This window comes from Monodon monoceros, unplaced genomic scaffold, assembly GCF_005190385.1.
Source record: "Monodon monoceros isolate NGI ecotype Baffin Bay Population unplaced genomic scaffold, NGI_Narwhal_1 Super_Scaffold_10, whole genome shotgun sequence".
Taxonomy (NCBI): Eukaryota; Metazoa; Chordata; class Mammalia; order Artiodactyla; family Monodontidae; genus Monodon; species Monodon monoceros.
In genome coordinates this window covers 44,585,309-44,612,807 of record NW_021703766.1, presented here as the reverse complement: position 1 = coordinate 44,612,807, position 27,499 = coordinate 44,585,309, and the positions used below count along the sequence as shown (strand labels likewise).

Genomic DNA, 27,499 nt, shown 5'->3' with positions numbered 1-27,499 from the left:
AAACAAAAATTCTATATCCATCAAAACTATCCTTCAAAAATCAAGGCACTACCAAACAAAGACAAAGAATTCACTGCTACCAGATTTGATTTGCAAGAAATACTACTGGAAGTCCTTTAGGGTAAAAGAAAAAGACACCATATGGTAACTCCAAACTGACAAGTAGAAATAAAGAATACCAGAAAGGGTAAATAGGTAGTAAATAGAAAGGATTGCATGAGTATTTTTTCTTTTCCTTTCTTGACTGATTTAAAAGATGTAATATTTCATAAAACAGTTATAAAACTCTACTGTGAAGCTTATAACATATAAAAATATACATGACAATAATAACACAAAAGAGGGAAGAGGAAATGGTGCTATATCAGAGCAAAGTTTCTATATTTAACTCTAAGTTGGTTTTTTTCCTTATAAATTTATTTATTTATTTTTGGCTGCTTTGGGTCTTCATTGCTGCACGTGGGCTATCTCTAGTTGTGGCGAGCGGAGGCTACTCTTTGTTGCGGTGCACGGGCTTCTCATTGCAGTGGCTTCTCTTGTTGAGGAGCACAGGCTCTAGGTGCACGGGCTTCAGTAGTTGTGGCACATGAGCTCAGTAGTTGTGGCTTGTGGGCTCTAGAGAGCAGGCTCAGTAGTTGTGGCACACGGGCTTAGCTGCTCCGCAGCCTGTGGGATCTTCCCGGACCAGGGCTTGAACCTGTGTCCACTGTTGGCAGGTGGATTCTCAATCACTGTGCCACCAGGGAAGCCCTAACTCTAAGTTTTAATATTAATCTGAAGTAGACTGTGATAAATTACGATGCATATTGTAATCCCTAGAGACCCACTAAGGAAATAATAAGAAAAAGAGTTTTTAAAAACCCAAAGGAATTAAACTAAAACACTAGGAAATATGTACTTATCGGAAAGAAGGCCGTAAAGGAGGAACAGAGGGAAAAAGAAAGACATGAGACATACAGAAAACAAATAGCAAAAAGACATGTTAATCCAAATATATCCATAATTACATCAAATGTGAATGAATGAAATTCACTCATTCACTGGTTTTTAGTATATTCAAAGTTGTGCAACCATCACCATAACCTAAGCTTAGAACATTTTCATCACCCCAAAAATAAACTGATAAAAGCAATCACTTCTCATTCACCCCTCACACCATTCATTCCCAGCTTAGTCCAACACTAATCTACTTTCTGTCTATGGATTTGCTTACTCTGAACATTTCATATAAATGGAGTCATATAATATGTGGTCTTTTGTGTCTGGTTTCCTTCATCTGCCATAATGTTTTCAAGGTTCATCCACGTTGTGGTATATATCAGTACTTCATTCCTTTCTATGGTAGAATAATATATTGTTGTGTGTATATGCCATATTTTGTTTATCCTATCACCAGTTAATGAACATTTGGGTTGTTTCTACTTCTGGGCTATTATGAATAATGCTGCTATGAACATTTGTGTATAGGTTTTTGTGTGTACATATGTTTGTATTTCTCTTGGGTATATACCTAGGAGTGGAATTATTGGGTCATATGGTAATTTGTTGTAACTTTTTAAGGAACTGTCAAACTATTTTCCAAAGTGACTACACCATTTTACAATCCCACCGGCCATATATAAGGATTCCAGTTTCCCCACCTCCTTGGCAACACTTATTATCGTCCATCTTTTTTGTTACAGCCATTCTAGTGAAGTGGAATCTCAATGTGGTTTTGATTAGAATTACCCTAATGTCTAATGATATTGAGCATCTTTTCATGTGCTTATAGGCCATTTATATATCTTTAGGGGAGAAATATCCATTCAAATCCTTTGTCCATTTTTAAATTGGGTTATTTGTTTTTATATTGTCAAGTTGCAAGAGTTCTTTGTAAATTCTGGACACAAATCCCTTATGAGACATATGATTTGCAAATATCTTCTCCCATTCTATGGTTTGTGTTTTTACATTCTTGATGTGTCTTTTTTTTTTTTTTTTTTTGCGGTACGCGGGCCTCTCACTGTTGTGGCCTCTCCCGTTGTGGAGCACAGGCTCCGGCCATGGCTCACGGGCCCAGCCGCTCTGCGGCATGTGGGATCTTCCCGGACCGGGGCACGAACCTGTGTCTCCTGCATCGGCAGGCGGACTCTCAACCACTGCGCCACCAGGGAAGCCCCCGATGTGTCCTTTGAATCACATAAAAATTTTTTATTTTGATGAAGTCCAATATATCTATTTTTTTTCTTTTGTTGCTTGTACTTTTAAGTGTCATATCTAAGAAACCACTACCTGGGACTTCCTCGGTGGGTCAATGGGTAAGACTCTGAGCTCCCAATGCAGGGGGCCCGGGTTTGATCCCTGGTCAGGGAACTAGATCCTGCATGCATGCCACAACTAAGAGTTCATATGCCACAACTAAGGAGCTTGCATGTCACAACAAAGACCTCACGTGCCACAACTAAGACCCGGAGCAGCCAAAATAAATACATACATAAATTTAAAAATTTTTTAATAAATAAATAAATAAAAAACCAAGAAACCACTACCTATCCCAAGGTCATGAAGACATACTCCTATGTTTTCTTCTAGGAGCTTTATAGTTTTAGTTCTTACATTTAGGTCTATGATCTATTTTGAGGTAATTTTGTATATGGAGTGAGGTAAGGATCTAACTTCATCCTTTGGCATGTAGATAACCATTTGTTCCACCTGTGGTATTTTTATATTTTCTTGTGAGACTTAAAAATTTTTTTAAGTAAAATAATTTTTTAAAAGGACTGAAATGATACAAAGAATGGTATTCCATCACAATGGAATTAAATTGAAAATCAACAACAGAAAGAAATTTGATAAACCTCCAAATATTTGGATTAAACAAGATACTTTTAAATAACTCAGGAGTCAAAGAAGAAATCACAAGGGAAATTAGAAAATATTTTAAACTGAATAAAATAAAAACACGACACATCAACATTTATGGAATATAAGTTAAAGCAGTATTTGGAAGGAAATTTATAGCTTTAAATACCTATATTAGAAAAGAAGAAAGAGTTCAAATCAATAATTTAAGCTTTCGGACTTCCCTGGTGGCGCAGTGGTTAAGAATCCTCCCGCCAATGCAGGGGACACGGGTTTGATCCGTGCTCTGGGAAGATCCCACACGCCGTGGAGCAACTAAGCCTGTGTGCCACAACTACTGAGCCTGCGCTCTAGAGCCTGCAAGCCCCAACTACTGAGCCCACGTGCCCCAACTACTGAAGCCTGCGTGCCTAGAGCCCATGCTCTGCAACAAGAGAAGCCACCACAATGAAAAGCCTGAGCACCGCAGCAAAGAGGAGCCCCTGCTCGTCACAACTAGAGAAAGCCTGCACGCAGCAACGAAGACCCAATGAAGGCAAAAATAAATAAATAAATAAAATTTTTAAAAATATTAATTTAAGCTTTCATCTGAAGAAACTAGAAATAGATAAGCAAACTAAACTCAAAGCAAGCAGAAAGAAGAAAATATTAAATGACAGAGCAGAGATCAATGAAATTGACAGTATGGCAGTTCCTCAAAAAATTAAAAATAGAACTACCATATGATCCAGCAATTCCACTTCTCAGTGTTTATCCAAAGAAAACAAAAACACTAATTCAAAAAGATATATGCACCCCCGTGTTCACTGCAGACATTATTTACAATAGCCAAGATATGGAAATATAACTTTCCTTCAATGGATGAATGCATAAAGAAAATGTGGAATATATACAATGGAATACTTTTCAGCCGTAAAAAGAACAAAATCTTGCCATTGGTGACAACACAGATGGTCCTTGAAGGCATTATGCTAAGTGAAATAAGTCAGAAAAAGACAAATACCATATGATCTCACTTACACATGGAACCTAAACAAACAGAAAACAACTTCACAGATACAGAAAACAAACTGGGGGCTGCCAGAGGTGGGGAGTGGGGATGGCAGAATGGATGAAGTTGGTCAAAAGGTACAAACTTCCACTTATAAAATAAATAAGTCATGGGGATGTAACATACAGTATGGTGAATATAGTTAATAATACTATATTGCATATTTGAAAGTTGCTAACAGTAAATCTTAAAAGTTCTTATCACGAGAAAAAATTTTTGTAACTATGTATGATAATGGATGTAACTAGACTTACTGCGGTCATCACTTCACAATACATACAAATATCAAAATATTATATTGTAATGATTTGAAACCTGAAACTAATATAATGTTATATGTCAATATACTTCAATAAAAAAAACAATAAAATTAAAAACAGACAAAACAGAAAAGTCAATTAAACTAAAAGTTGGTTCTTGCTGAAAAGATCAACAAAATGAACAAATCTTTAGCTATACTAACCAAAAAGAAAAAAGAGAGAGAGAGAGAAAAGATAGAAAATATCTTTTCTATGAATGAAAAAATATCCCAACCTTACAGAAATTAAAAGGAATGTAAGGGAATACTATGAAGAACAACTTTTATGCCAAGAAATTAGTCAACTTAGATGAAGTGGACAAATTCCTAGAAGGACGCAAATTACCAAAACTTACATTAAAAAAAAAAAGAAAAAAAGAAAAGAATCTGAGTAGACCTAACAAGAAAATGAGTTAGTAACTTAAAATCTTCCCACAAAGAAAAGCTCAGACCAGATGCCTTCACTGGCTAATTCTATGAAAGGAGTACAGAAGATATAATACCAATCCTTCACAAATTTCTAAAAACTATATAGGAGGAGGGGATACTTCCAATTCATGCTGTGGAACCAGTGTTACCCTGCTACCAAAGTCAGATAAAATCATAAAAAAACAAACCAACTACATACCAATATGATTCATGAATATACACACCAAAATCCTCAACAAATATTAGCAACTGAATCCAGCAACATGACTAAGAGGGATTTATCCCAGGAATGCAAAGTTGATTTAACATCTGTAAACACAAATTTAGATCAATGGATCAGAACTGAGAGTCCAGGGAATTCCCTGGCAGTCCAGTGGTTAGGACTCGGCACTTTCACTGTGGTGGTGGCCCAGGTTCAATTCCTGGTCAGGGAAATAAGATCCCACAAGCCGTGAGGCACAACCAGAAAAAAAAAGCAACAACAACAGAAAAACTGAGAGTCCAGAAACATAACTTTATATGAATAGTCAACTTATTTTCAACAAAAGTGCCCACGACACAATTCAGTGGGGGTAATATGGTCTTTTTTCAACAAATGGTGCTGAGACAACTGGATAGTCACATGCAAAAAGATAAATTTAGACTCTTACCTCAAATAATGCACAAAAACGATGTCAAAATGGATTTACAGAGCTTTAGGTAAGATTACACTAAAAGTCTGAAACTTCAAGGAGAAAACATGAGAAAAAAATCTTTGTGACACTGGATCAGGCAGAGTTCTTAGGCATGACACAAAAGCAGGTTCCATAAAAGAACAAGTTGATAAACTTGATTTACCAAAATTTAAAACTTCTGCACTTCAAAAGACATCATTAAGAAAATGAAAAGACAAATCCCAGTCTGGGGGAAATTATTCACAAATTATATATCTGATGAGTGACTGTTATCCACAACATAAAAGAAGTCTCACAAGCCAATAAGAATGAGTAAAAGACTCGAAGAGACATTTCACTGAAGAAGATATAAACATGGCCAACAAGCACATAAAAAGGTGCTCAGCATCCTTAGACATTAGGGAAATGAATCAAAACCACAATGAGATACCACTGCACATCCACTAGGATGGCTATAATAACAAGTATTGGTGAGAAGACGGAAAAACTGGAATCCTCAATACATTGCTGGTGGGACTCTAAAATGGTGTGGTCACTTTGGAAAACAATCTGGCAGTTTCTTAAGAAGTTAAACACAAAGTTACCAAATGACCCGGCAATTCCACTCCTAGGTGGAAGTGAAAACATATGTCCACACAGAGACTCCTACGTGAATGTTCATAACAGCATTACTCATACTAGCCCGACACTGGAAACAATCCAAATATCTATCAACTGGTGAATGGATAAACAAACTGTGGTATACCCATACAATAGGATACTATTCAGCAACAAAGGGAGTGAACTGATACATGTTATAACATGGAGAGCCTAAAAAACATATTGCTAAGTGACAGAAGCCAGGTATAAAAAGTTGTACCTCAATAAAGGTAATTAAAAATTGCTAATCATTTAGAAATGAATGATTCATGAGAAATGACATATCAAAACCTGTAGGATATGGGTGGAGCGAATGGGGTATAGGGGGAAAGAAGCAGAAGAGAAAAGGTAAGTAATTTTAAATTTACTCTATGTAGGATAATTCAGGGCCAGCTAAGAGGTGACAACAACAGTAACAACTACTTTTGGTTGTGTCTAACGCAGGCTCTGGACTGATCCCTTCCATGCATGAACATCAAATCCCCACGTCCCCAGGAGCTCACTACTATAACCACTCTTCAATGACAGGGTTATTAGCAAGTAGGGGAATTGACTTTGGAACCCAAGCCAACACCTTAGTCACCAAGCTTACCCACCAGACCTCACTGCAATTTGCAGGATTAATGTAAAAACCACTTATTCTCCTATCATCGTCAACCATAACAAAATAGCACTTACATTTCCTACTTAAAATATGATGCTTTGGGCTTCCCTGGTGGTGCAGTGGTTAAGAATCTGCCTGCCAATGCAGGGGACACGGGTTCGAGTCCCGGTCTGGGAAGATCCCACATGCCGCGGAGCAACTAAGCCTGTGCACCACAACTACTGAGCCTGTGCTCTAGAGCCCGCAAGCCACAACTACTGAAGCCTTCATGCCACAACTACTGAAGTCCACGTGCCTAGAGCCCGTGCTCTGCAACATGAGAAGCCACTGCAATGAGAAGTCTGCACACCGCAACGAAGAGCAGCCCCCGCTCGCCACAACTAGAGAAAAGCCCGCGCACAGCAACGGACACCCAACGCAGCCAAAACTAAATAAATAAATTTATTTTTTAAAAAAATGATGCTTCACAATTTTACCTTATTTAAACATCATTAGCAACTGTATTAGTTCTGATTCACCTTTCAGGCACAGAGTAGGACTACAATTCCCCACCACCCTGAAGACTTGCACTGGCCAGTGAAATATGAGTAGAAACAATGTGGGCTGGTTCCACGTGGGATCCTCTGAGAGCTGATGTACAATCCCCTATCCTCCCCTTCTTCCATGAGTGAACCTGTTCCAGATGGTGAAACCTGGGGGCCTGAATGAGGATGATGTAGAACGGGGAAACGCTACCAATCCATGAGGAACATGGGGTAGTAATGAGAACTCGATCCCTGTCTTTTAAGTCACTGAGATACTAGCATTATTTGTTAGCAGCATAAACTAGCCTATCCTTATTGATTCAGTACCCTTTGAGTTAATCCTGTTCTTACTAGAAAATTAACCAAGGCTCAGATAAGTTAAATGATCTGTTCAAAAACACAGTTAAAAGATGGCAGAGGTGGGATTCGAATTTAGGTCTAATTCCAGTGCTGTCAATTCAATCACTACCCTGTGCTTCCCCCTAATTCACTCAACAAATATTTTCTGAATGGCTACTTTATGAGACACTGTTAGTTTAGGGGAAGAAGGGTATTACAGATTTTAACAAACACCCTCCCAGTAAAAATAACAACTAACATTTATTGAGCGCTTATTATGAGCCAGGTACCACTGCAGGTACCACTGCAAAGAGTGTCTTCCAGGTTAACGTTTTTTTCCCAGTAAAATGCCTCTTTGGTTTTTAATACTTGAACTTCACGGAGTGTAAATAGTTCTTGATGTGTTCTCACCTAATTTTTATGTAGGAAAAATTTATGCTCTCAAAACTCATTATAACTTTTTTTAAAAATTAATTTACTTATTTATTTTTGGCTGCATTGGGTCTTCATTACTACGTGTGGGCTTTCTCTAGTTGCGGTGAGTGGGGGCTACTCTTCGTTGCGGTGCGCGGGCTTCTCATTGCAGTGGCTTCTCTAATTGCGGAGTACAGGCTCTAGGTGCGCACAGGCTCCAGTAGTTGTGGCACATGGGCTCAGTAGTTGTGGCTCACGGGTTCTAGAGTGCAGGCTCAGTAGTTGTGGCTCCCAGGCTTAGTTGCTCCACGGTGTGTGGGATCTTCCCAGACCAGGGATCGAACCCGTGTCCCCTGCATTGGCAGGTGGATTCTTAACCACTGTGCCACCAGGGAAGTCCCTCATTACAACATTTTTAACAAAATGATGAGCAGAAAAAGACTCAAGGGGTTACATTTTAAATACAATCAGAAGGTCAGAACCGTATGTGGACACGAAACAGGTGATCAAGGCAAACATAGGTGATGCAAATTTAGACATTGTTGACTGGAGGGGAATAATGGTGTGAAGGCATGTGACAGCTGTTTTTTAGCCACCATATGGATTAGTGATCAAGAAGTGATGTTTTGAACTTTTACATACTAACATGATAGTCTGTTACTTATCTGTAGGAGATGGGCTGGCCTAAGCCAGTGGGGCCAAGAAGAAGCAAGAAGAGACTGGCTGGGGTTTCTGGAGACAGATGCCGCCTTCCTTCTCCTTTACACATTATCCTATCTGGCCAGGATGTCCAAGCAAGTACTCCCTGGACCACGCTGGGGCGGCACACAGGAGGAGGAAGTCTGTAGGGCCAGGAGATGAGATCAACTGGATCCGCAAGGATGATGCTAGTGGTGGTGGTGAACCAGTCAACCATCTCTGTAACCTAGCTACCTCTGGACTTCCTGTTCTATGAGATAAGAAACAGTGAGATTCTTTCAGCTGAGTCTTCAGGCTTGGAAGTGCTTATCCCCAGGGGTTTACAGAGACTTTCAATGGATTGGAGAGGACAACTGTCTCTCAGGGAAGAGATCCTCCATTGTCACAAGTTTCCTTTCCTGAAACTGATCTGTGAAGCAATCAGCCTTCTCAGCTGTCCATCCCCCACTGCACAACTGCCCACCTCTTCCCAAAAAGCACTGCCCAGGGTGGGTGTATAAAATCTCTAGGACTCCAAACAACAGAAAGCATCAAAATACTGGTTTCAGGGAAGTAGTCTTTAATGAATAATAAAGCTCCTTAAGCTCCTAGACTTGCCTGTCTTTCCCCGACTTATACATATTTCTGTTAAATATGAAACTTGGCTTTAAAAACATAATATTTTGGCCTATGCTGGGATCTCCTAAATTCAGAACAGTCAAAGCAGTATAGGTTAGTGGCCTTGGAATTCATTTAAATGGAATGTTTTGCAGGACCACCAAACTTTTTGAAATCCACCAGAAAAAATTCCCAGGGAGAAAATTGATTTCTTTCAGATTCTGTGTGCTTTATTTAATAAGGTAGTGAAAACCTACTTTATCTAATCATATCCTAGAATATTGATTTCAATTACAGTCAATCTTCATTTTACCTCGCCTTACAAAATATGCGCTCTTTTCTTTCTCCCACAAATAAGAAAAATCTTAAGTTCCCATAAAATTATTTTAGATGTTAGCTTTATAATGTACACGGAGGGGTACACTATAAAATTCTCTTGAGGGGACACAAACAAAAATATTTGAAGATGATCAGTTTAAACTTGCATAATCCTGGCCAACCCACACCCTAATTCCTGATGGCTGAGCTACAGGAACTCAGCATGGGGTACAAGGCCTGGGGGAAAAAATACTTCAGACAATGGCAAAGTCACACGTGCCTGGGGTTAGGGCCAACAGGGCATGTCATTCAGGCTCCACACCCCCTTTCCCCCAGCTCTCAGGGGTCTCAAAAGCAAAGCTGCTACAAGACAGTATTTGAAAAGGGATTTTCTGGCCTAATGGGTCAACTCAAAAGATTCCCTTTCACCCAAGTAAAAGGGCTGTGGCCCTTCCTTCACCTCCAAGTAAGTATGGGTACACATGTACACACACGCGTGCGTGCGCACACGCACACACACATACATACACGTGAGGGAAGCATTCACCGTAAATTACCTTGGACTAAGTAGGTAATTACCCTCTTGAACATTTTCTGCTACTACCAAAATCTTTCCTTAAGAGCAGACTTTGTTCTGAAACTGAAGCAACAATTTCAGCAGACACAATAATCCACCTGTTTCCAAGTTACTTGAGGGGTTCCACGCTGGTTAAACCATTATATTAATAAAGCTCACGTATCTAACCATAGTTCCTTTGGTTAGATTTTTTAAAACATGACGTAGCGTGCAAGGCTGGGTAACAGGCAGGAAAGGAATGATTTTCCAAAGAAGATCTAAACTCAAATTCTACTTTCATTCATTTGAGAAAGACCCTGGGCCCCCTCTACGGGTAAAGCCTTAGACTGGGCGTGATCCCTGCCCTTTATCAGAGTGGTTCTCAAACTCTGATATGCATCCCATCACCCAGGATGCTGCTCAAAACTCAGATCCCTTGGCCCCAGGCTCCCGATCAGAATCTCCAGCAGTTTGGAGTAGAGGCTCCGTATTTTTAACGAGACCACCCCCTAGGCAAGTCTGCTGCTCACTTAAGTCTGAGAACCACCACTCAGAAAACTGTGGCAAAGAGGTTCTCAAACTTCATACAAATCATTTGTGGAAAAATTTTAAGCTACAGATTCTAGGGCCCACTAAGATTATTGTGCTACTTACAGGGCTTTTTTGGTTGCAAGTGGCCAAGACCCAACTCAAACTGGCTCGAGGAAAAAAAAAAAAGCAACTTTCTGGCTCACCATACTGACAAGTGCAGAGGTTATTCCAACTTGCAGTTACCCACAGAGTTTTTTGGGTTTTTAAAATTTTATTTATTTTTATTTTTTGGCTGCTTTGGGTCTTTGTCGCTGCACGTGGGCTTTCTCTAGTTGCCGCAAGCGGGGGCCACTCATTTTTTTTTTTTTTCACATCTTTATTGGAGTATAATTGCTTTACAATGGTGTGTTAGTTTCTGCTTTATAACAAGTGAGTCAGCTATACATATACACATGTTCCCATATCTCTTCCCTCTTGTGTCTTCCTCCCTCTCACCCTCCCTATCCCACCCCTCTAGGTGGTCACAAAGCACCGAGCTCCCAGTGCTATGCGGCTGCTTCCCACTAGCTATCTATTCTACGTTTGGTAGTGTATATATGTCCATGCCACTCTCACTTTGTCACTCTTCGTTGCGGTGCGCAGGCTTCTCATTGTGGTAGCTTCCTTTGTTGCGGAGCATGGGCTCTAGAGGGCGCGGGCTTCAGTAGTTGCGGCACGTGGGCTCAGTAGTAGGGGCTCGTGGGCTCTAGAGCGCAGGCTCAGTAGTTGTGGTGCACGGGTTTAGTTGCTCTTTGGCATGTGGGATCTTCCTGGACCAGGGCTCGCACCCATGCCCCCTGCATTGGCAGGCGGATTCTTAACCACTGCGCCATCATGGAAGTCCCCAGTTACCCAGAGAGTTTATCAGGAACCAATCATTTCTGTGTCCCTTCTATCTGACCCTTTGGGAAAAATGGTCCCCAGCGGCATTAGTTTTCTGCCCCACAACTTAGGACTCGAGCAGAAAGAAAGCACCTCTTTCCTGGTGCTTTCCAGCAGAAGACATGTGTTAATTCTGAGTGGTCTAATGGGAGCCCTTTCCTGAGCCAATCACTGTGGCGGGGAGCCAATCACTGTGGTGGGGACCGATGGGAGGCGCGGACCGATGGGAAGGGCCCATGCCTGCTCCTGAGGCGGTTCCACAGCCAAACCACAAGGACCAGATCGGTCCACGAGGCGGGAGGGGCTTTTTTTTTTAAAAGCTGTTTTTTACTCCTATTTCCGGAAGTTCCTTCTAGAAAATGTGAAAAATACACAGACATATAAAGAAAGAAAAGAATCTATAAACTTCCTACCAACTAATGTTTTTAGAACCTTTAAACTCAAAACTGTGCATATGAGCACTGATTTCTTCAATAGAAACGTATTATGTACAACAAAGCATTTTGTTATGGCTGAGTGTTCATGACAATACCCACAAACTGAAAAAAGATAAATATTTTTAGTCAATTTTATGATTGTTCAGCTAATACTGGTTTGCCTTCCTTTTTCTAAGAATTTGTTCTCTTTACCCCTACAGAAGTCAGTGGTTGTTTCCAAAGAAAATGCCCAATCATGGTACAATTATTGAAATCAGAAAGTGAAGGTGACATGAAATCAGAAAATGACTGTTATCTAATGTATCATTACTTAATATTTAACTTATAAGATAATTTATAACTTACAAGATACTGTCATCTCATTCCATTTTCAAGGGCAGGGCTTTCAGTGTCTGATTCACTGCCCCAGCCCCGGTGCCAGAGTAACGTGGCATCGTACATACAGTAGGGCTCAGTAAATGAATGGATCGGATGATGGAGGAAGCAGTTCCCCAGAGGAAAACCTCAAAAGAACGGTGAATGGTTGCCAGGCGGCCAAACCAGCAGGCGGTCATCTTCTACGCCTGCCCAAACAGGAGCTCCAGGAGTGAGGCCAGATAAGCCCAACTGTTAATAAGATTCCCCAGGTGAGGCGAATTCCCAGCCAGGTTTCAGAAGCACCACTGTCTGGGGAATGGGTATGAACAGACACAAACACAGCATTTCCTGAGACTCTGTTTTCCAGATCTGTCTTTCACCAGAGAAGAAGCCTGAAGAGGGTGAGCGTCCTTCATTCCCGCTCAGCACTGGTGCCAGGGGACAGGGAACGGCTGGGTCAGACGTGGTGCTCCTCTCACAGTCCGGGGGCAGCAGATGGGCTTCCAGGAAACAGGTATGGTGCCACGCCATGTGCAGAAGAGCCCTGCACAAACCTCTGTGAAGGAGGAGAGGCAGGTCCTAACACCACCCTCGCCATCAGCTCACATTCGTGGGGTGTACGATCAGGAGCCTGGGCTGCACTGAGCCCAAACACCTGGGATCTCCTGAATTTCCACAGTCACCCCAAACCTCAGACAACACACATACACCCAGGGAATGAGCCCTGTCCGCTTGTTATTCTCCCTACTTTGCAGATGAAGAACCCAAAGCTCCTTCAGAAGTTACTCACTTGGCCAAGGTCACAGAGCTAGTTGGTGGTGGAGCTGAGATCAATTCCTGATTCTTTATCCCCAAGTCCCAGCCTGAACAATAGCACACCATCTAGTCTTGGGAAGAAAAAATAAGGATAATGATGGTGATGATAACTAATACTTCCGGAGCACTTCCTGAGTGCTCACAGTGCATCAGGCTTAAACTATTGATAAATACTTTGCATAAGTGTATTTAATACTCTTAGTCACCCCTTTAGGTAGAAGTCTTTATCATCCATATTTTACAGGTAAGGAGTCTTAGGCCCTGAGAGGTGAAGTGATAGACACAAGGTCACAGAACTAGCAACTGGTTGAGCTTTGAATCCAGGCCATCTGGTCCATATTCAACAGCATGATGATGTTTCATATGTAAGAAGAGCAATGATGCCCTAGGCCAAGAGAGCAAAGGAGTGGGTGTGCTGGGCTTCCGAAAGCCCTCATTTTATGAGAAGTGTGTGTGCCATGCTTATTGCCTCACCATAGCTCGCTGGATGAGAGGGAGCCATCTGACCAAAGCTGGGCCAATCAGGCCCCCTTCCTGGGATGGAGATAGCCAGTCAGCTGGTGGCTGGGAACTGGAGACCATATAAGGAAGGAGCTATGGAACAGCCAAACGCCTGGAGAAACCCAGAGAGGGAAGGAAGCAAAGAGAAAGAACAGGCAAAGGTGGGAAGGGAAGAGAGAAAACTCTGTGGGCCCTGGGCCTATTTACTGACCATGACACCAGGTGATGATGATACCAGTCCAGGTTTCAAGAGGCATTTCAGAACTCTTTTAGGCTTCAGTGGATCTGACCTGGGTTTCTGTTATTTTCAACCAAAAGAACCTAGGCTAAGAACTTCCCAGCTGGCATCCTCTCTGACCTCATCTCCTTTATCTTCCCTTCCCTCACTGCCCTCTGGCCACCAGTGGCCTCTTTGTACTTCTAAGAACATGCTCTGCAAGCTCCGGCCTCAGGGCCTTTGCACTTGCCGTGCTGTCTGGAATGCTCTTTCCCAGATGTCTCCATAGCTGGCTCCTTATCTCTGAGGTCTTGACCAAACATTCAGAGGTCTGCCTTGATCACCTCTGCTCAAATAGGAGCCTCAGACACTCTCCAACCTTTGCCCTGATCTATATTCTTCTTAGCAGAGAAGAAATAATGACTAACATTTATTTGAGTGTTTACTATGTGCCAACCACAGTTCCAAGCACCTTACATGGATCGTTTAATTCTCACAAAAACCTAAGGTAAAAGCTCCAATTATTCCATTTTACAGAAGGTGAAGCTGAGGCACAGAGACGGTAAGATGCTTGTCCAAGGCCACCCGCCTGGAAGAGGCAAGGGTGCAGTGTGAAGCTGGTAGTCTGATGTCAGGCCTCATGAGATCCAGGTGGGCAACCAGTTCCACAGAGCCAGCAGCCAACTCTGAGGCTGCCCTCTCCACGTTTGGGTTCACTGTGCTAGCTCCTTGCTGGGCTCCACACATCCTCGCTGCTGGACCCTTTTTTTTCCCCCCTTCGTATTAATCAAGGCCCCAGAATGTTGTCCACTGCCGCTTGTACTCAAGTTATGACCCTTGGTGCCAGCTTCTTCCCTGGTTTGGCCCAGCCATGGGGACAGATGAGTCCTTCGTTGTACTGACATTGCCACTTTTCTGGTCCCTGCCTAACTAGGCCCCCATGGAGGGGGGACCTGCAGGATAAAACATCTTGAGGTACCCATGCCTGTCTGCAACCCCCATTGGTGTTTAACACTGTCACGGAAGTCCTAGCCAGGGCAACGAGGCAGAGAAGAGCCCAGGAGCAATTGAAATGCCTTTTACTAGTGGACAAAAGGAAGGTCTGCCAAGAAACTGCAGGAAAAGCTGCTGAAAATATATTAGAAATAAGGAAGCTCATTACTGAATAAAGCCACAATATTGCAAGCCAGACTCTGCCTCATCCATGCTGTGAGACATTAAGCAAGCAAGGTCACCTCTTTGTGCTTCAGTTTCCTCCCTGAGAACGGAGATATTACCAACCTGCTTCACCGAGTTATGGCAGGCGACAGAAAGGTAAATGTTCAAACACTTAGACTGGGGCCTGGCTAATAAGATTTTCAAGTTAGTGGGAAAGGATGGATTATTCAGACCATATGATGGGGATAACTGCTTAACTATTGGTCGGGGCGGGGGGAAGAGTGGGTTTAAGATCTTTATCCCATACCTAACACCAAAAAAAAAAATTACAGATATTGGATGTAAAAAATGAAGCCATAAAATAACTAGGAATATATTTATCTTAAATTAAAGGCCAAAGCTTTAAAAAAAAAAAGTCTCAGTATGTTTAATAACATAAAAAAATTTAAAAGTAAACTAAGTAGGAATATAAACTTGCAGCATAAGGAATCCCCTGGTGGTCCAGTGGTTAGGATTCAGCACTTTCACTGCCGGGCCTGGGTTCAATCCCTGGTTGGGGAGCTAAGACCCTGTAAGCCGCGTGGCATGGCCAAAAATTTTTTTTAATTAAAAAAAATTAAATTTGCAACATATAACAAATGATTCATACCTTCAACAATGTAAAGATCCCCTACAAATCTGTAAGAAAAAAAAAACCCTAGAAAAATAGGAACAAGGAATACATATGGTTAATAAACAGATCCCAGAAAACAAGTTGGCAATAAATATCACAAGTCTATATTTATTCACTTTGTTGCAGTAATTGCAACCCCAGGACTTTGTTCTAAGAAAAATCTCAGAAGCAAACAAAGGTTTTTGTGTGTGAGATGTTCAGAGTTATAACAATAAAGGTTGGAAACAAACTGTGTTCGATAACAGGGCATTGACAGGATGGAACACTGTGAAGTTATTAAAAAGAACACGGCAGGGCTTCCCTGGTGGCTTAGTGGTTAAGAATCCACCTACCAATGCAGGGGACAGGGGTTCGAGCCCTGGTCCGGGAAGATCCCACATGCCGCGGAGCAACTAAGCCCGTGCACCACAACTACTGAGCCTGAGCTCTAGGGCCCGCAAGCCACAACTACTGAAGCCTGCGCGCCTAGAGCCTGTGTTCCGCAACAAGAGAAGCCACCGCAATGAGAAGCCCGTGCACTGCAACCAAGAGTAGCCCCCGCTCGCCACAACTAGAGAAAACCTGTGCGTAGCAACAAAGACCCAACGCAGCCAAAAATAAATAAATAATTAATAAATAAATAATTTAAAATAAATAAATAAATAAATTTTAAAAGCGGGGGGGGGGGGGGGAAGAATGTGGCTGACCTTGACCCAGGAGGCTCTCCAAGATAGACTATTAAAGGAAAGTGCAACCTGCAGAACAATATACCCAGAAGAAATATGTGTGTAAAACAATATATGCATATATGTGTGTAGTAAAAATAGTTAACGTGTAAGTGCACGTCACTTGCAAGGTGCCACTCTGTTACATACTCAATGCAATGAATCCTTACTAGCCAAGAACCATCACCACCATTTTACAGATGGGGAAACTGAAGCACAGAGCGATTAAGTCAAGGCCCAAGTCAGCACACGGCAAAACTGGGATTTGAACCCAAGCACTGTGGCTCCAGAGCCCGGGCTCTTAGCACACACAATCCACAGTACACACAGCAAGGAAGGGTGCACTTCATGTCCCTCTGGGCAGGTGAGGGAGGCGAGGAGAAGGCCAGGTGCCGGGGCCACAATGGGAATGCGGAACTTCCACGCTTTACATGCTGCTCTACTCTGTGAACTGTTTTACAACCAGTGTGTGGCTTCTGTAAGTTTTAAATCAACAAAGATTTTTTTAAGTAGAATTTTTAAAAACCGATCAATATAAAATTTTGCCACCTGCCCTAAATGCAGGTGGGAGCAGCTGATCAGCAGCTATCAGTGCTGTTAAAGGGTAGGTGGTGAGCGGGACCAGACTCCACGCCACCTTTCCCAGGAGCCACGACACAGAGGGAGGTGGGGGTCACACCTCTCCCCTAGAGGACACTAAGCAAAGCCATGTGTCTGGCTGAGGCATCACACAGGACACACCTCGTGGGGAGTGAGCTCCCTTGACACGTGGAGCTCTGGAGGAGAAGATAAAAAGGATCTGATGGTTGGGGAGACTTTCTGCCCCATCAGTGAAGCAGGCTCGGGAGCTCAAAGTCCGGGGCCTATATACACCTTATCTGGCCCAAGTGTCAAGTTACAAACATCAAGTTACATCTGTGTCAGCAACCAGAAAGTCCCTGTTTTCTGCCCTGTAATAAATACTGTAATAAAAGGCGTGTCAGCATCCAGGTTAGCAGGAAGGTGGAAGGGCCACCGATGTGGACTTGATCCCTTCCACCCCAATTTCATAAATGTAGGACACTGACATTCAGCTCCTCCTGGGCACAGACTGTGTCAACATGATGAATTAACAGCTGTGGATGCAGTGAGAGAAAAGGGGAGCAAGGTCAGACTGTGGGTCGGGCTAGCCAGGTCCCAAGCCCAGCCCCAAGTAGCTGGGTGACAAGGATCAAGGGCTTCCCTTCCCTGGGCCTCAGTGTCCTCATCTGTGAAATGGGGAATAAGAGTCTACTGCAATGATGGTTAAACGAGACATGTGTGAGTAGGACCCTCAGCCCACGTTAAAGGGGGCCTGGGACTGTTATGACTGCCACCCAAACCTGCAGACCAAAGCCCAAAGCCCCTGGAAAAGCTTTCACCCCACTCACCGCCCACTCTGACCAATCTCCTGGCAAGTTCTGTCCAGCTGTGAGCTTCTCTCCAGCACCAATGAGACCATTCAGGTCTGGCACCACACCCCTCTGCTCACTCCACCACCCTCATCACCTCACTTCCACCCCCACCTCTGCCATCTATGCTCCTCACAGCAGCCAGAGGGAATGAGAGACATGACGCTCAGAATCAAACCCAAATTCTCCACCAGGCTGTCATCCCTGTCCATCCCCCAACCCCATCATCCTGCGCTCCAGCCACGTTGTGTCCTCTGCTGTTCCCTGCCGCGCCAAACTCACTCCCACCTCTTCATTCGCTGCTCCTTCTGTCAGGAAGGCTCTTCCCCCAGGTCGTTCACAAGGCTGCCACCTTTGTACCATCCCAGACTCAGCTGACATACCACTACCCCGGCAAAGCTCTCCCCCAAGCACCCCAGCTATCCAGCCTCCCACAGCCCCCCTCCACCTTCCACCAGGTGTGTCCTCTCACATTCTGCTTCAGTGACTTCAGAGCACTATTCGTCCCCACCCGAAAGTACAATATCGGATCAATTTGTTTACTACTTTATCATGTGTCCTTCAACGTGAACATAAACTCCAAGAGTATGGACCTTCGTGGGCTCTGACCCCAGCACTTGGAACACGTGAAACTCAATAAATATTTGCCAAATGAACAAGTCACTGACTGAATGAATGAAGGAATTCTGCATCATTCCACATCAAATCTTCTCTCCCCACCCAGAGGGAATAAATGTGTTGTAATCTCCAGAAGGAAAGAAAATCCTCAGGTATATAGTGTGTAACTGATCCCAAGGCACCCAAATGATTTCAAGCGTGTTGCGCTCTTAAGAATTTATGACCCAGACAACAGTGGCTGGAGTCAGAGCTCGCCCTGACCAGGCTACTAGAAGGACTGGCCTTTCCAATGGAGCACAGCCCTTTACTGTTCTTTTGTCTAGGAATGGAGTTTCAGACCAGAATAAATTCAAACGCTCGAACACCTCTTGCCCCAAGCATAAAGGTTTAATCCCCTGGCACAGAGCAGGAACTCTCCAGAGGCTGTAGGTTTGAAAATACATGGCCAGGAAAGAGAGGGGGGAAAAAAATGAAAATGTCAACAGTCTAGAGCCGACTCTCCCTCCCTGGTTACACTGACAAGCACACAGGGCTCCACCTGGTCAAAGGTAAGGCCTGAGGCAGCCATGCCTACACACTGAGATGACTGTGACCATGGCTCATCTGTTTGTTCCCAAATCCATGAGGGACTGACACGGGCAGTAGCAGAAACCAGTAAATATCACAAATGAATGAACACAAAAACAAAGACAGAAGATTAGAATCACTGAAGGAAAAATCAGCCGATTAGAAACCACCAGCCCCATTGTTCACTACTCATTTCTAATGTAAACAAAAGTCAAAAGGGTCAGTACCCTCAGGATAACTGAATAATAGATGAGGGAGGTTTCTTTCTAGAGGAATACTCCAGCTAATAAATGAAGAGGAGGTTTGCAATTTTTGCAAACCCCAAGTGAAAGCATGGGTCTAGGCAATGGTCATTTACAGTTAACTCTACAGAACATCACAGAAGAGAAAACAGGCTTTACATACCCTAATGGATATACACACACCAGCAACACACACACGTGTGTGTGTGTACATCTCAAATATGAATCTGATCTGGTCTCGGAATCCACTACCCATTTATAGGAAACACAGGGACGGAAGAACTCGTTAAAATACCACCACAGGTACACAATCAGCCAGACACAGATGTACAAAATCTACAAGACAAATGACATGGCTTCTCTCAACAAATAAACTATAAAAGAAAAAACAAAAGGGAGGGAGGGGGAACCTGTAGACTAAACAACACATAATAGGCATGTGAACCAAATCCAACAGTGAAACTTGTTGGGTCTTGGTTGGAACAAATCAATTCTAAAAAGATATTTATGGGACTTCCCTGGTGGTGCAGTGGTTATGAATCTACCTGCCCATGCAGGGGACACGGGTTCTATCCCTGGCCTGGGAAGATCCCATGTGCCGTGGAGCAACTAAGCCCGTGCACCACAACTACTAAGCCTGCGCTCCAGAGCCCGTGAGCCACAACTACTGAGCCCGGACACCACAACTACTGAGCTCACGCACCACAACTACTGAAGCCGCGTGCTGCAACTACTGAAGCCCATGCACCCAGAGCCCGTGCTCCACAACAAGAGAAGCCACCACGATGAGAATCCCACACACAACAAACAGTAGCCCTGCTCGCCCCAACTATAAAAAGCCTGCACACAGCAACGGAGACCCAACGCAGCCAAAAATAATAAATTTTAAAAAAAGGTGGGTGCATCATCTAGAGGTACTATCCTGGTGTCTGGCAACTCCTTTAAGAGCCATTTTTAGGGAACATTTCAGAACTAGTAAAGTTGTTGTTTGCCTAATCCAGTATTTAGTCTCCCCTTTTTATTTTTTTTGCGGTACGCGGGCCTCTCACTGTTGTGGCCTCTCCTGTTGCGGAGCACAGGCTCCGGACACGCAGGCTCAGTGGCCACGGCTCACGGGCCCAGCCACTCCACGGCATGTGGGATCTTCCCGGACTGGGGCACGAACCCGTGTCCCCTGCATCGGCAGGCGGACTCTCAAACACTGCGCCACCAGGGAAGCCCTAGTCTCCCCTTTTAACTTAGTAATATTGTCTGATTTTTAACTAAGAACAAGGCCATGTGAAACACATTTCCCAGATTCCCTTATAACTATATATGGTACTGTGACTAAGTTCTGGGCAAGAGTCTGTAAGCAGAATTATTGTGTGCAACTTCCATTAAGTAGGGGTGCCCATCTTCATCCCTTCTTTCTTGCTTGCTGAGATAAAATGGCTGGAGCTTGAGCAGCCATCTTGAACCATGAGGTGACAGCACAAGGACGGTAGAGCAAAAAGGGAGAAGGAACCTGAGTCCCTGATTAGAGTGCAGCCCTGGCCTCCTTATCACTGGGCTCCTTTATGTGAGAGAGAAATAAATAAATAATTCTATTATATACAGTTGAACCTAATCCTGATACACCTGGAATTACAAATCTATGTTACAGTGGGTGGAACAAGTATAGTCATATATCTATACAAATGTATAAAAATGCCCATAATTTGAGAACTGTTCCAGAGAGAATCACTGTGAGCTGGAGTACACAAAGAGGTATCATGGAGTTGGGGAGAGAGAGAACAAGCAGAGACAACCAAGGAAACGGGGACATGAGAATCATAAAATTTTCATTAGGTTAAATAGGCTGCAGCCCCAGGATGAGTAACCAGACTATATAAAGAACACTTACAAACCAATAAGAAAAAGAAAAAGAAGCAAAAAGCATGAACAGCCTATATCCAAAAGAAGAAACATAAATGAAAAGACTGCCTTACTAGTCTTCAGAAGAATACAAATTAAAACCACAATGAGATTTCATTTCATATCCATCAGACTGACAAAAATAAAAAAAGCTTTTACAAAACCAAGTATAACAGGATACAGAACAACAGGAACTCTTATACATCCTTGGAGGGAATGTTTAGAGAACAGTTTGATGATATTTGGCAAAGTTAAAGATGTTCATATCCTACACCCACCAATCTTGTGCCTAGTACATACCTCAAAGAAATTCTTGTCCGTGCACATCAGGAAATGTGTGTAACAACATTCACAGTAGCCCATGAATAGCAAAAAAATCCGGAAACTATTGAAATATGCATTGTCATGGAAATGACTTAAACAAAGATGTGGTATATTCAGCCAGTGGAATATTACATAGCAGTAAAAAATGAAATACCACTATACCAAATGGTCTGGATCAATCACAGTATTAAATGAAAAATGCAAGTCCCAGAAGACTACAATATCATTTGTAAAAGTTCAAAAATAATTATTTTAAGACAAAGAATGATAAAAAATTCAAGATGGTGGTCACCCCTGGGAGAGCAGACTGGGGATTAAATGGGAAATACCACAGTTTCATTATAAGTTATTGGTAGGCAATGTTCTAGTTCTTGGGCAGGCAGTAGGTTAAAGGCTATTCATTGTAATAGACATTTTTGTACAGACTAAAAACACCATTGTACCATGCACCAAGGGTTATGATTAATCTGATTCTGTGTGTCCAAAGGCCGTCTTTAAAAAACGGAATGCATTTACAAAGAGGTGAGAAGAACATACACCGGGTTACTGACAGATAAGACCAATGAGGCAGGAAGCAGGAGTGAGGGATGGAGTAGTAAATGGTTTCTATCTCATGTTTTGTTCTGCTGTCACTTACATATTCTTTCAAGAAGAATCGTTTCTCGTAATAAACAAACGAAAGCAGTAGAGCGCAGTGGTTCAGTACACACTCTTGAGCCTGACCACCAGAGACTGCATGTCGACTCTACTACTCCTTAGCCGTATGGCAGGTTATTTAATTTCTCTGTACCTCTGTTTCTGCCTCTGAAAAGGGGGTGATGATAACAGTGCCTACTTCACTGGGCCATTAGATTACATGAGTTGGTTCATAGATCCTCTTCACAAATTGAACCCTTAATGAGATTGGCTACTGTTATGATATTTAGTCAACTCCAAACATCTACATGGGAGACAAGAGCTAAGCAAGTATCTGGTCCAGACCAGCAAATGATCCTGGTCAGTTTTAGCCCCAAATGTGTCCACTTCTCCGATCCTTGTAGCCTCTGTAAGAAGCCCAGTGCCTCGCCCATTCCAGGTACCTACTAAACGGTTGATAAATGAATGCACGCTGCCTCAGTTTACCCATCATGTCTTTGGCTGTCTGAACACACCACTCCTAGATGCCTACCCAGCATGTCCTTTCTCCTGGCTGCTTCCTTAACTGACCCTCTGTCAGGGGTGGTAATAAGCACAGCTTAAAACTTGCATTTCCGAGACTTCCTTTTGGCAAGGGGTGGTCTTGTCACAAAGTTCTAGCCAAAGAGACGGAAGCAAAAGTCTGCTAAGGATTTCAGGGAAGGCTTTGGTTTCCTGACAGAGGTGCTATTTCTTTTCCTCAGAACTTTGCTTCTTTCTGCCCGTAATAGGATGTGGGGCTGGAGATGGGCGCGGCCTTCTTATCACTACTAGGCTAAGGGCAGCAATGCAGATAAACAGGAGCCTGGGGCACTGGAGATGCTAAACTGCAGCACCACCTGGTCCTGATGACCTCTGCACTTCTCCTTATGTGAGAAAACAAAGGCTGTGGTGGTCTCCAAAGAGGGGCCCCAATAGGCCCCACCTTCCAGAATTCAAGTCTTGTGTCTTCCTTCCCACACTGAATCTGGGCTGATGCTGGGTCAGTTCTGGACCTACACCATAAGAAGGTATAGGAAGCCCTGGGCTGCCATGTTCTAAATCCAGCTACTGGCTGGCGAGACCATGTGGAAGGAGAGGTTCTGAGACTAGAGAGAGGGGTCCAGCCATCTCCAAGGTGCCATGTGAGTAAAACCATCTTGAGCATATTCCAGCCCATCCATCTTCTGAATCCAGCCACACGAGAGACCCCAATCAAAACCAGCAGAAGAGGGACTTCCCCAGTGGTCCAGTGGCTAAGACTCCGCACTCCCAATGCAGGGGGTCCAGGTTCGATCACCTGGTCGGGGAACTAGATCCCGCATGCATGCCGCAACTAAGAGAGTCCGCATGCCGCAAGTGAAAAGCCTGCACGCCTCAACTAAAGATCCCACATGCCGCAACTAAGACCTGGGGCAGCCAAATAAATAAATAAACACTGAAAAAAAAAAAAAACCCCAGCAGAAAAGCCATCGAGCCTCAGTCAATCAGAGATTCATGAGAAATAATAAACTGCTGTCATTTTAAGGCATTAAGTTTGGGGTCGCTTGTTATATAGCAGCAGAGAACTGAAACAGACCTCTAAGTGGGTATGCCACTGCACAAGTTCCAGGAAGCCAAATATATTTCTTAACTAAAGTACCACCTAAAAAAGAAACTTGCCAATAGATCACAAACTCCTCTCGTGTGTTTCGATTTCCAACAAAGATTGTTAATAGGAAAAAACTTGAAGTTTTCTCTCTCTTATTTGGCAATAAGTACTCATTAAGCACAACTAACCTATATTAAGCATGAGGAATCTATTAATCACTTTTGTAATTAAAAAGCATTTAAAGTTGATGGTTCAGGGACTTCCCTGGTGGCGCAGTGGATAAGACTCCGCACTCCCAACGCAGGGGGTCCGGGTTCGATCCTTGGTCAGGGAACTAGATCCCACATGCATGCCGCGACTAAGAGTTCACGTGCCACAACTGAGGAGCCCACATGCCGCAACTAAGGAGCCCACGTGCTGCAAATAAGGAGCTGGCAAGCCACAACTAAGGAGCCCTGGAGCTGCAACTAAGTAGCCCACGTGCTACAACTAAGGAGCTGGCGAGCCGCAACTAAGGAGCCCGCCTGCCACAAATAAGACCCCATGCAACCAAATAAATAAAATAAAAAAATAAAGTATGTGGTTCAACATTGTGCTGGACCTGGTGAGAACCCTCAGAAAATACATCTCCTATCTGGGCAAGAGGCCTCATTATACTAATGCTACTTCCTATTCATTCTCAAAGGCTTAGAGCTTAACAAAGTGGCTAAGCAGGCTGGATGTCTGCAATCTAATTTTTAAAAGCTATCAATAAAAATAATAATTTGGAGGGAAAAAAACAACTAGAAACAAAGGGAATGCCCATTAGTAACAGCCAGGTCAAATATATTATGGTACACCCACACCTCCATGTGTTACACAGCCCTTAAAAAGAGCAAATTCGAGCATTACCCTGAGAACCTGGAGGCATTTCCACACAGTACTGCCATGTAAGAAAAGCAAAATGTGGGAAATTGACAGCAATATTATCCCTTATAGGATAATATTTCCCCCATAGGATTATATAACCATGGAAAATTATGTGGAAAGACACATACAGTACTTGATTGTTCCCATGGGTGAAGGATTGTGGGAGGATGCTTGACATGGGGGTGGGGTAGAGAGGAGCCCACAAAAAAGGGACTGGAAAAAATTTTAAAGGGCTTGAAACCAATTCATAAAAATAATTATTATCCCCATTTAGTGAGTGCTCAATGCACTGGACGCACTGCTAACTAGGTCACCCCATCTCACTTTTAACTTCTCATTTAAGGCGGGTACTATTAATTATTCCCATTTTCCAGATAAGGAAACCGAGGTTTAGTGAAGATAAGTGCTATGCCTAGAGCTTGGGCAGTGCTGGGACTTGAACATTATGTGCAAGAGGGTCCCCGACACAACTCCAAAACCACTGCACTTGGAGCTCAAAGGACACAGTCAGATGTTGTAGGCGCTGCTCCTGACACTCTGCACATTCTTCTAGCAGCAGCAGGCACTGAGGTGTGCTGATGTGCGTGAAGGCAGCACACACCTCAGTCCCTCAGTACCTCATGCTGTTGGGAGAAACCTGAGAGGGCTGCTGAGCTCGCTCTGTGGAGCTTTGGGAAGCCCTGCCCAAGATATTTTTACAGAATCGATTGCTGACACCGGGAGGAAACAGATGAGGAGGTGTCAGCTATTACACAGACTCTTGGAGGTTCACCATTTAGTTAAAACCTGTTCAGCCCCAGAGCAAGAATTATTGCCTTTTAAAGCAGGGGAGACCGATAAACTCTGCCTGGACAGTTAATTCTTATTTCCAAGGCATTCCCTGACCCCCACTACTGCAGGAACACTCAAGAGGGCCTGATAATAAAGTCGGCTTTCCATATACACGGGTGTGTGTGTGTGTGGTGTCTTTGATAAAGCCTTCCTCACCTGAACTAACCTGCACACATCCTCTGCACTCACTAGGGCCAAGGCCGTCTGTTCCATGCCACATGCACCCATGCCACTGCCAGGGCCCAGGCTGCACAGACGGGAAGGGCTGAGAGATGGGAAGTCAGAGGGCCGGACACTGCAGGGAGGCCAGAGGACCACTGGGTGACCAAGGGGGAGTGTGTGTGCACGCCACCGCCCCACCCTCAGTTGCAGATCTGAGGATATGTTGACATTCTCCTCAAAACCCAGGCAGGAACAGCCACCTTTCCTCGGACACCATCATAAATTCACTCATAAAACAGTTTATCCCACACCTACCACATGCCAGGAACTGTTCTACAAGGAGAGACAGAAGTACCTGTGCTTTCCTGGAGCCTACAGTGGGGGAGGAGGGGATAATAAACATGTCAAGTGGTCATGCCATGAAGAAAACTAAAGCAGAGTAAGGGGCCAGAGTGTGATGGAGAAGGTGCTGTTTAACGAGAAGAGAGGCCTCACTGAGAAGGTGACATCTGAGCAGAGATCCGAAGCGGGTGGGAGCTTTGGGGATGCCAAGGAAGTGTTCCAGGCAGAGGGAACAGCCAGGGCAAAGGCCCTGAGGCAGGAATAGCAGGAGGCCAGTGTAGCTGGAGTACAGCCAGCAGCAGTTGAGGAGTCAGAGACAAGGTCAGACAGGGAATTTGGGGGGCTGGGGGCGGGAATAGCTGACACTGTGCACCACTCTGTGCCCAGGCTGTGAGCACTTTACATAGGTGATTCATTGGAAAGGTGAGTGGGTACTGCTACTTCTCACTTCATCGGATGAGGAAACTGAGAGGGAAAGGAACTCTCCTGAGACCACACAGCTTATCTGTACCAGGCTGGGATGCCCCACTGGTACATAAGTTTGCATCCCCTAGGAGCTCGACATTCACGATGCCTTCTCCAGGGAGAAATGTCCCCCATTTCCTTCTCACTCCCTCAACGCTCCGCCCACCCTTTCTTCACAGTTAGCAGCAGACAGGTAAACATTTCATGGGAGAGGAGGGAAAAAGAAAACAAAAAAACCACAGGTCTAATTTCCGAAAGGAGAAAACACACTATTAACTTCCTCTCCTCTACAAGTCACTACCAAACTTAACAAACACTACTCACCTGAAAGATGTCCCGAGCACAGCCTGGATCACAAAGTAGGCAGGTGACTATGAGGGGAGCTCCAGGCTCTCGGCTCCAGTCCCGTCCAGGCCAAGGCCACCTGCCTGCGCTCAGCAGGCCGTCCCACCCTCGCCCTCCCCGTCGGGTGGGTGGTGCCTCCCCCAAGCCCGCTCTGGGTGTCTGGAATGCGGAAGCGGGAACCTGCCGTGCCAGCTTCTAACAGCGACTTACTCAACAGCCGCAAGAACAACACGCCAGCCACCGGAGTTCCCCGAGAGATGGCTGGTCTCTGCGAACAGGCGAGTTCCCAAAGAGGGCTGTTTTGCCAAGGGTCCCTGTGTGCGCGGGAAATAAAAGGACTCCTTACTCATCAGACACGTGGTCTGAGGAGCCTGAATGGGCTTAAGTGAAAGCTCAAGGTAACAAAGGCGGCTGGTCGGTTACCTTGGATCCAGGAACGGGCCACCTGTTCGCTGACAGAGCCGGGGCTGGATCGGCGCCCACAGCATCCCCTGCCATGGGCCTGCCCGCTTCATTCACAGCCGCACAAACCAAAGGTGGGCTCCTTTCCCCGTGCAGATGGGGGAGCTAGCTCGCAGGGGCAGTGTCGATTAAAGATTAAGCACTGCTGTTGGACTCCTCCAGCCAGCTTGGGAAGCACAACGGAACGGTTCTGCCTAACAATAACAGCCCCCAGAACCCCAACCCCCTCCCCGCACCCTGCCACCCACGCTCACTCTGCACAAACACTGTTCTGAGCATCTCACGTGAATTACCTCCCCCAACCCTCACAGCCACCCTCTAAGTCAGCACTATTAGCATTCCTATTTTACATAAGAGAAAGTTCAA

General features: G+C 44.2%; 1 protein-coding gene across 6 annotated transcripts in view; it reads right to left on the bottom strand.

Moving 5' to 3' along the window:
• SIPA1L3 (signal induced proliferation associated 1 like 3) overlaps positions 1-27,499 on the bottom strand; it is a 236,791-nt gene that overhangs the window by 195,516 nt on the left and 13,776 nt on the right. The window contains exon 1 of one of the 6 annotated variants that reach the window (XM_029235200.1): positions 26,651-27,299. The exons of the other annotated variants lie outside the window; for them this stretch is intronic. The gene's annotated coding sequence lies outside the window, so the exon portion shown is untranslated. Of the gene's footprint in view, positions 1-26,650; positions 27,300-27,499 lie in introns of those variants that run through there. 6 annotated transcript variants of the gene reach the window in all.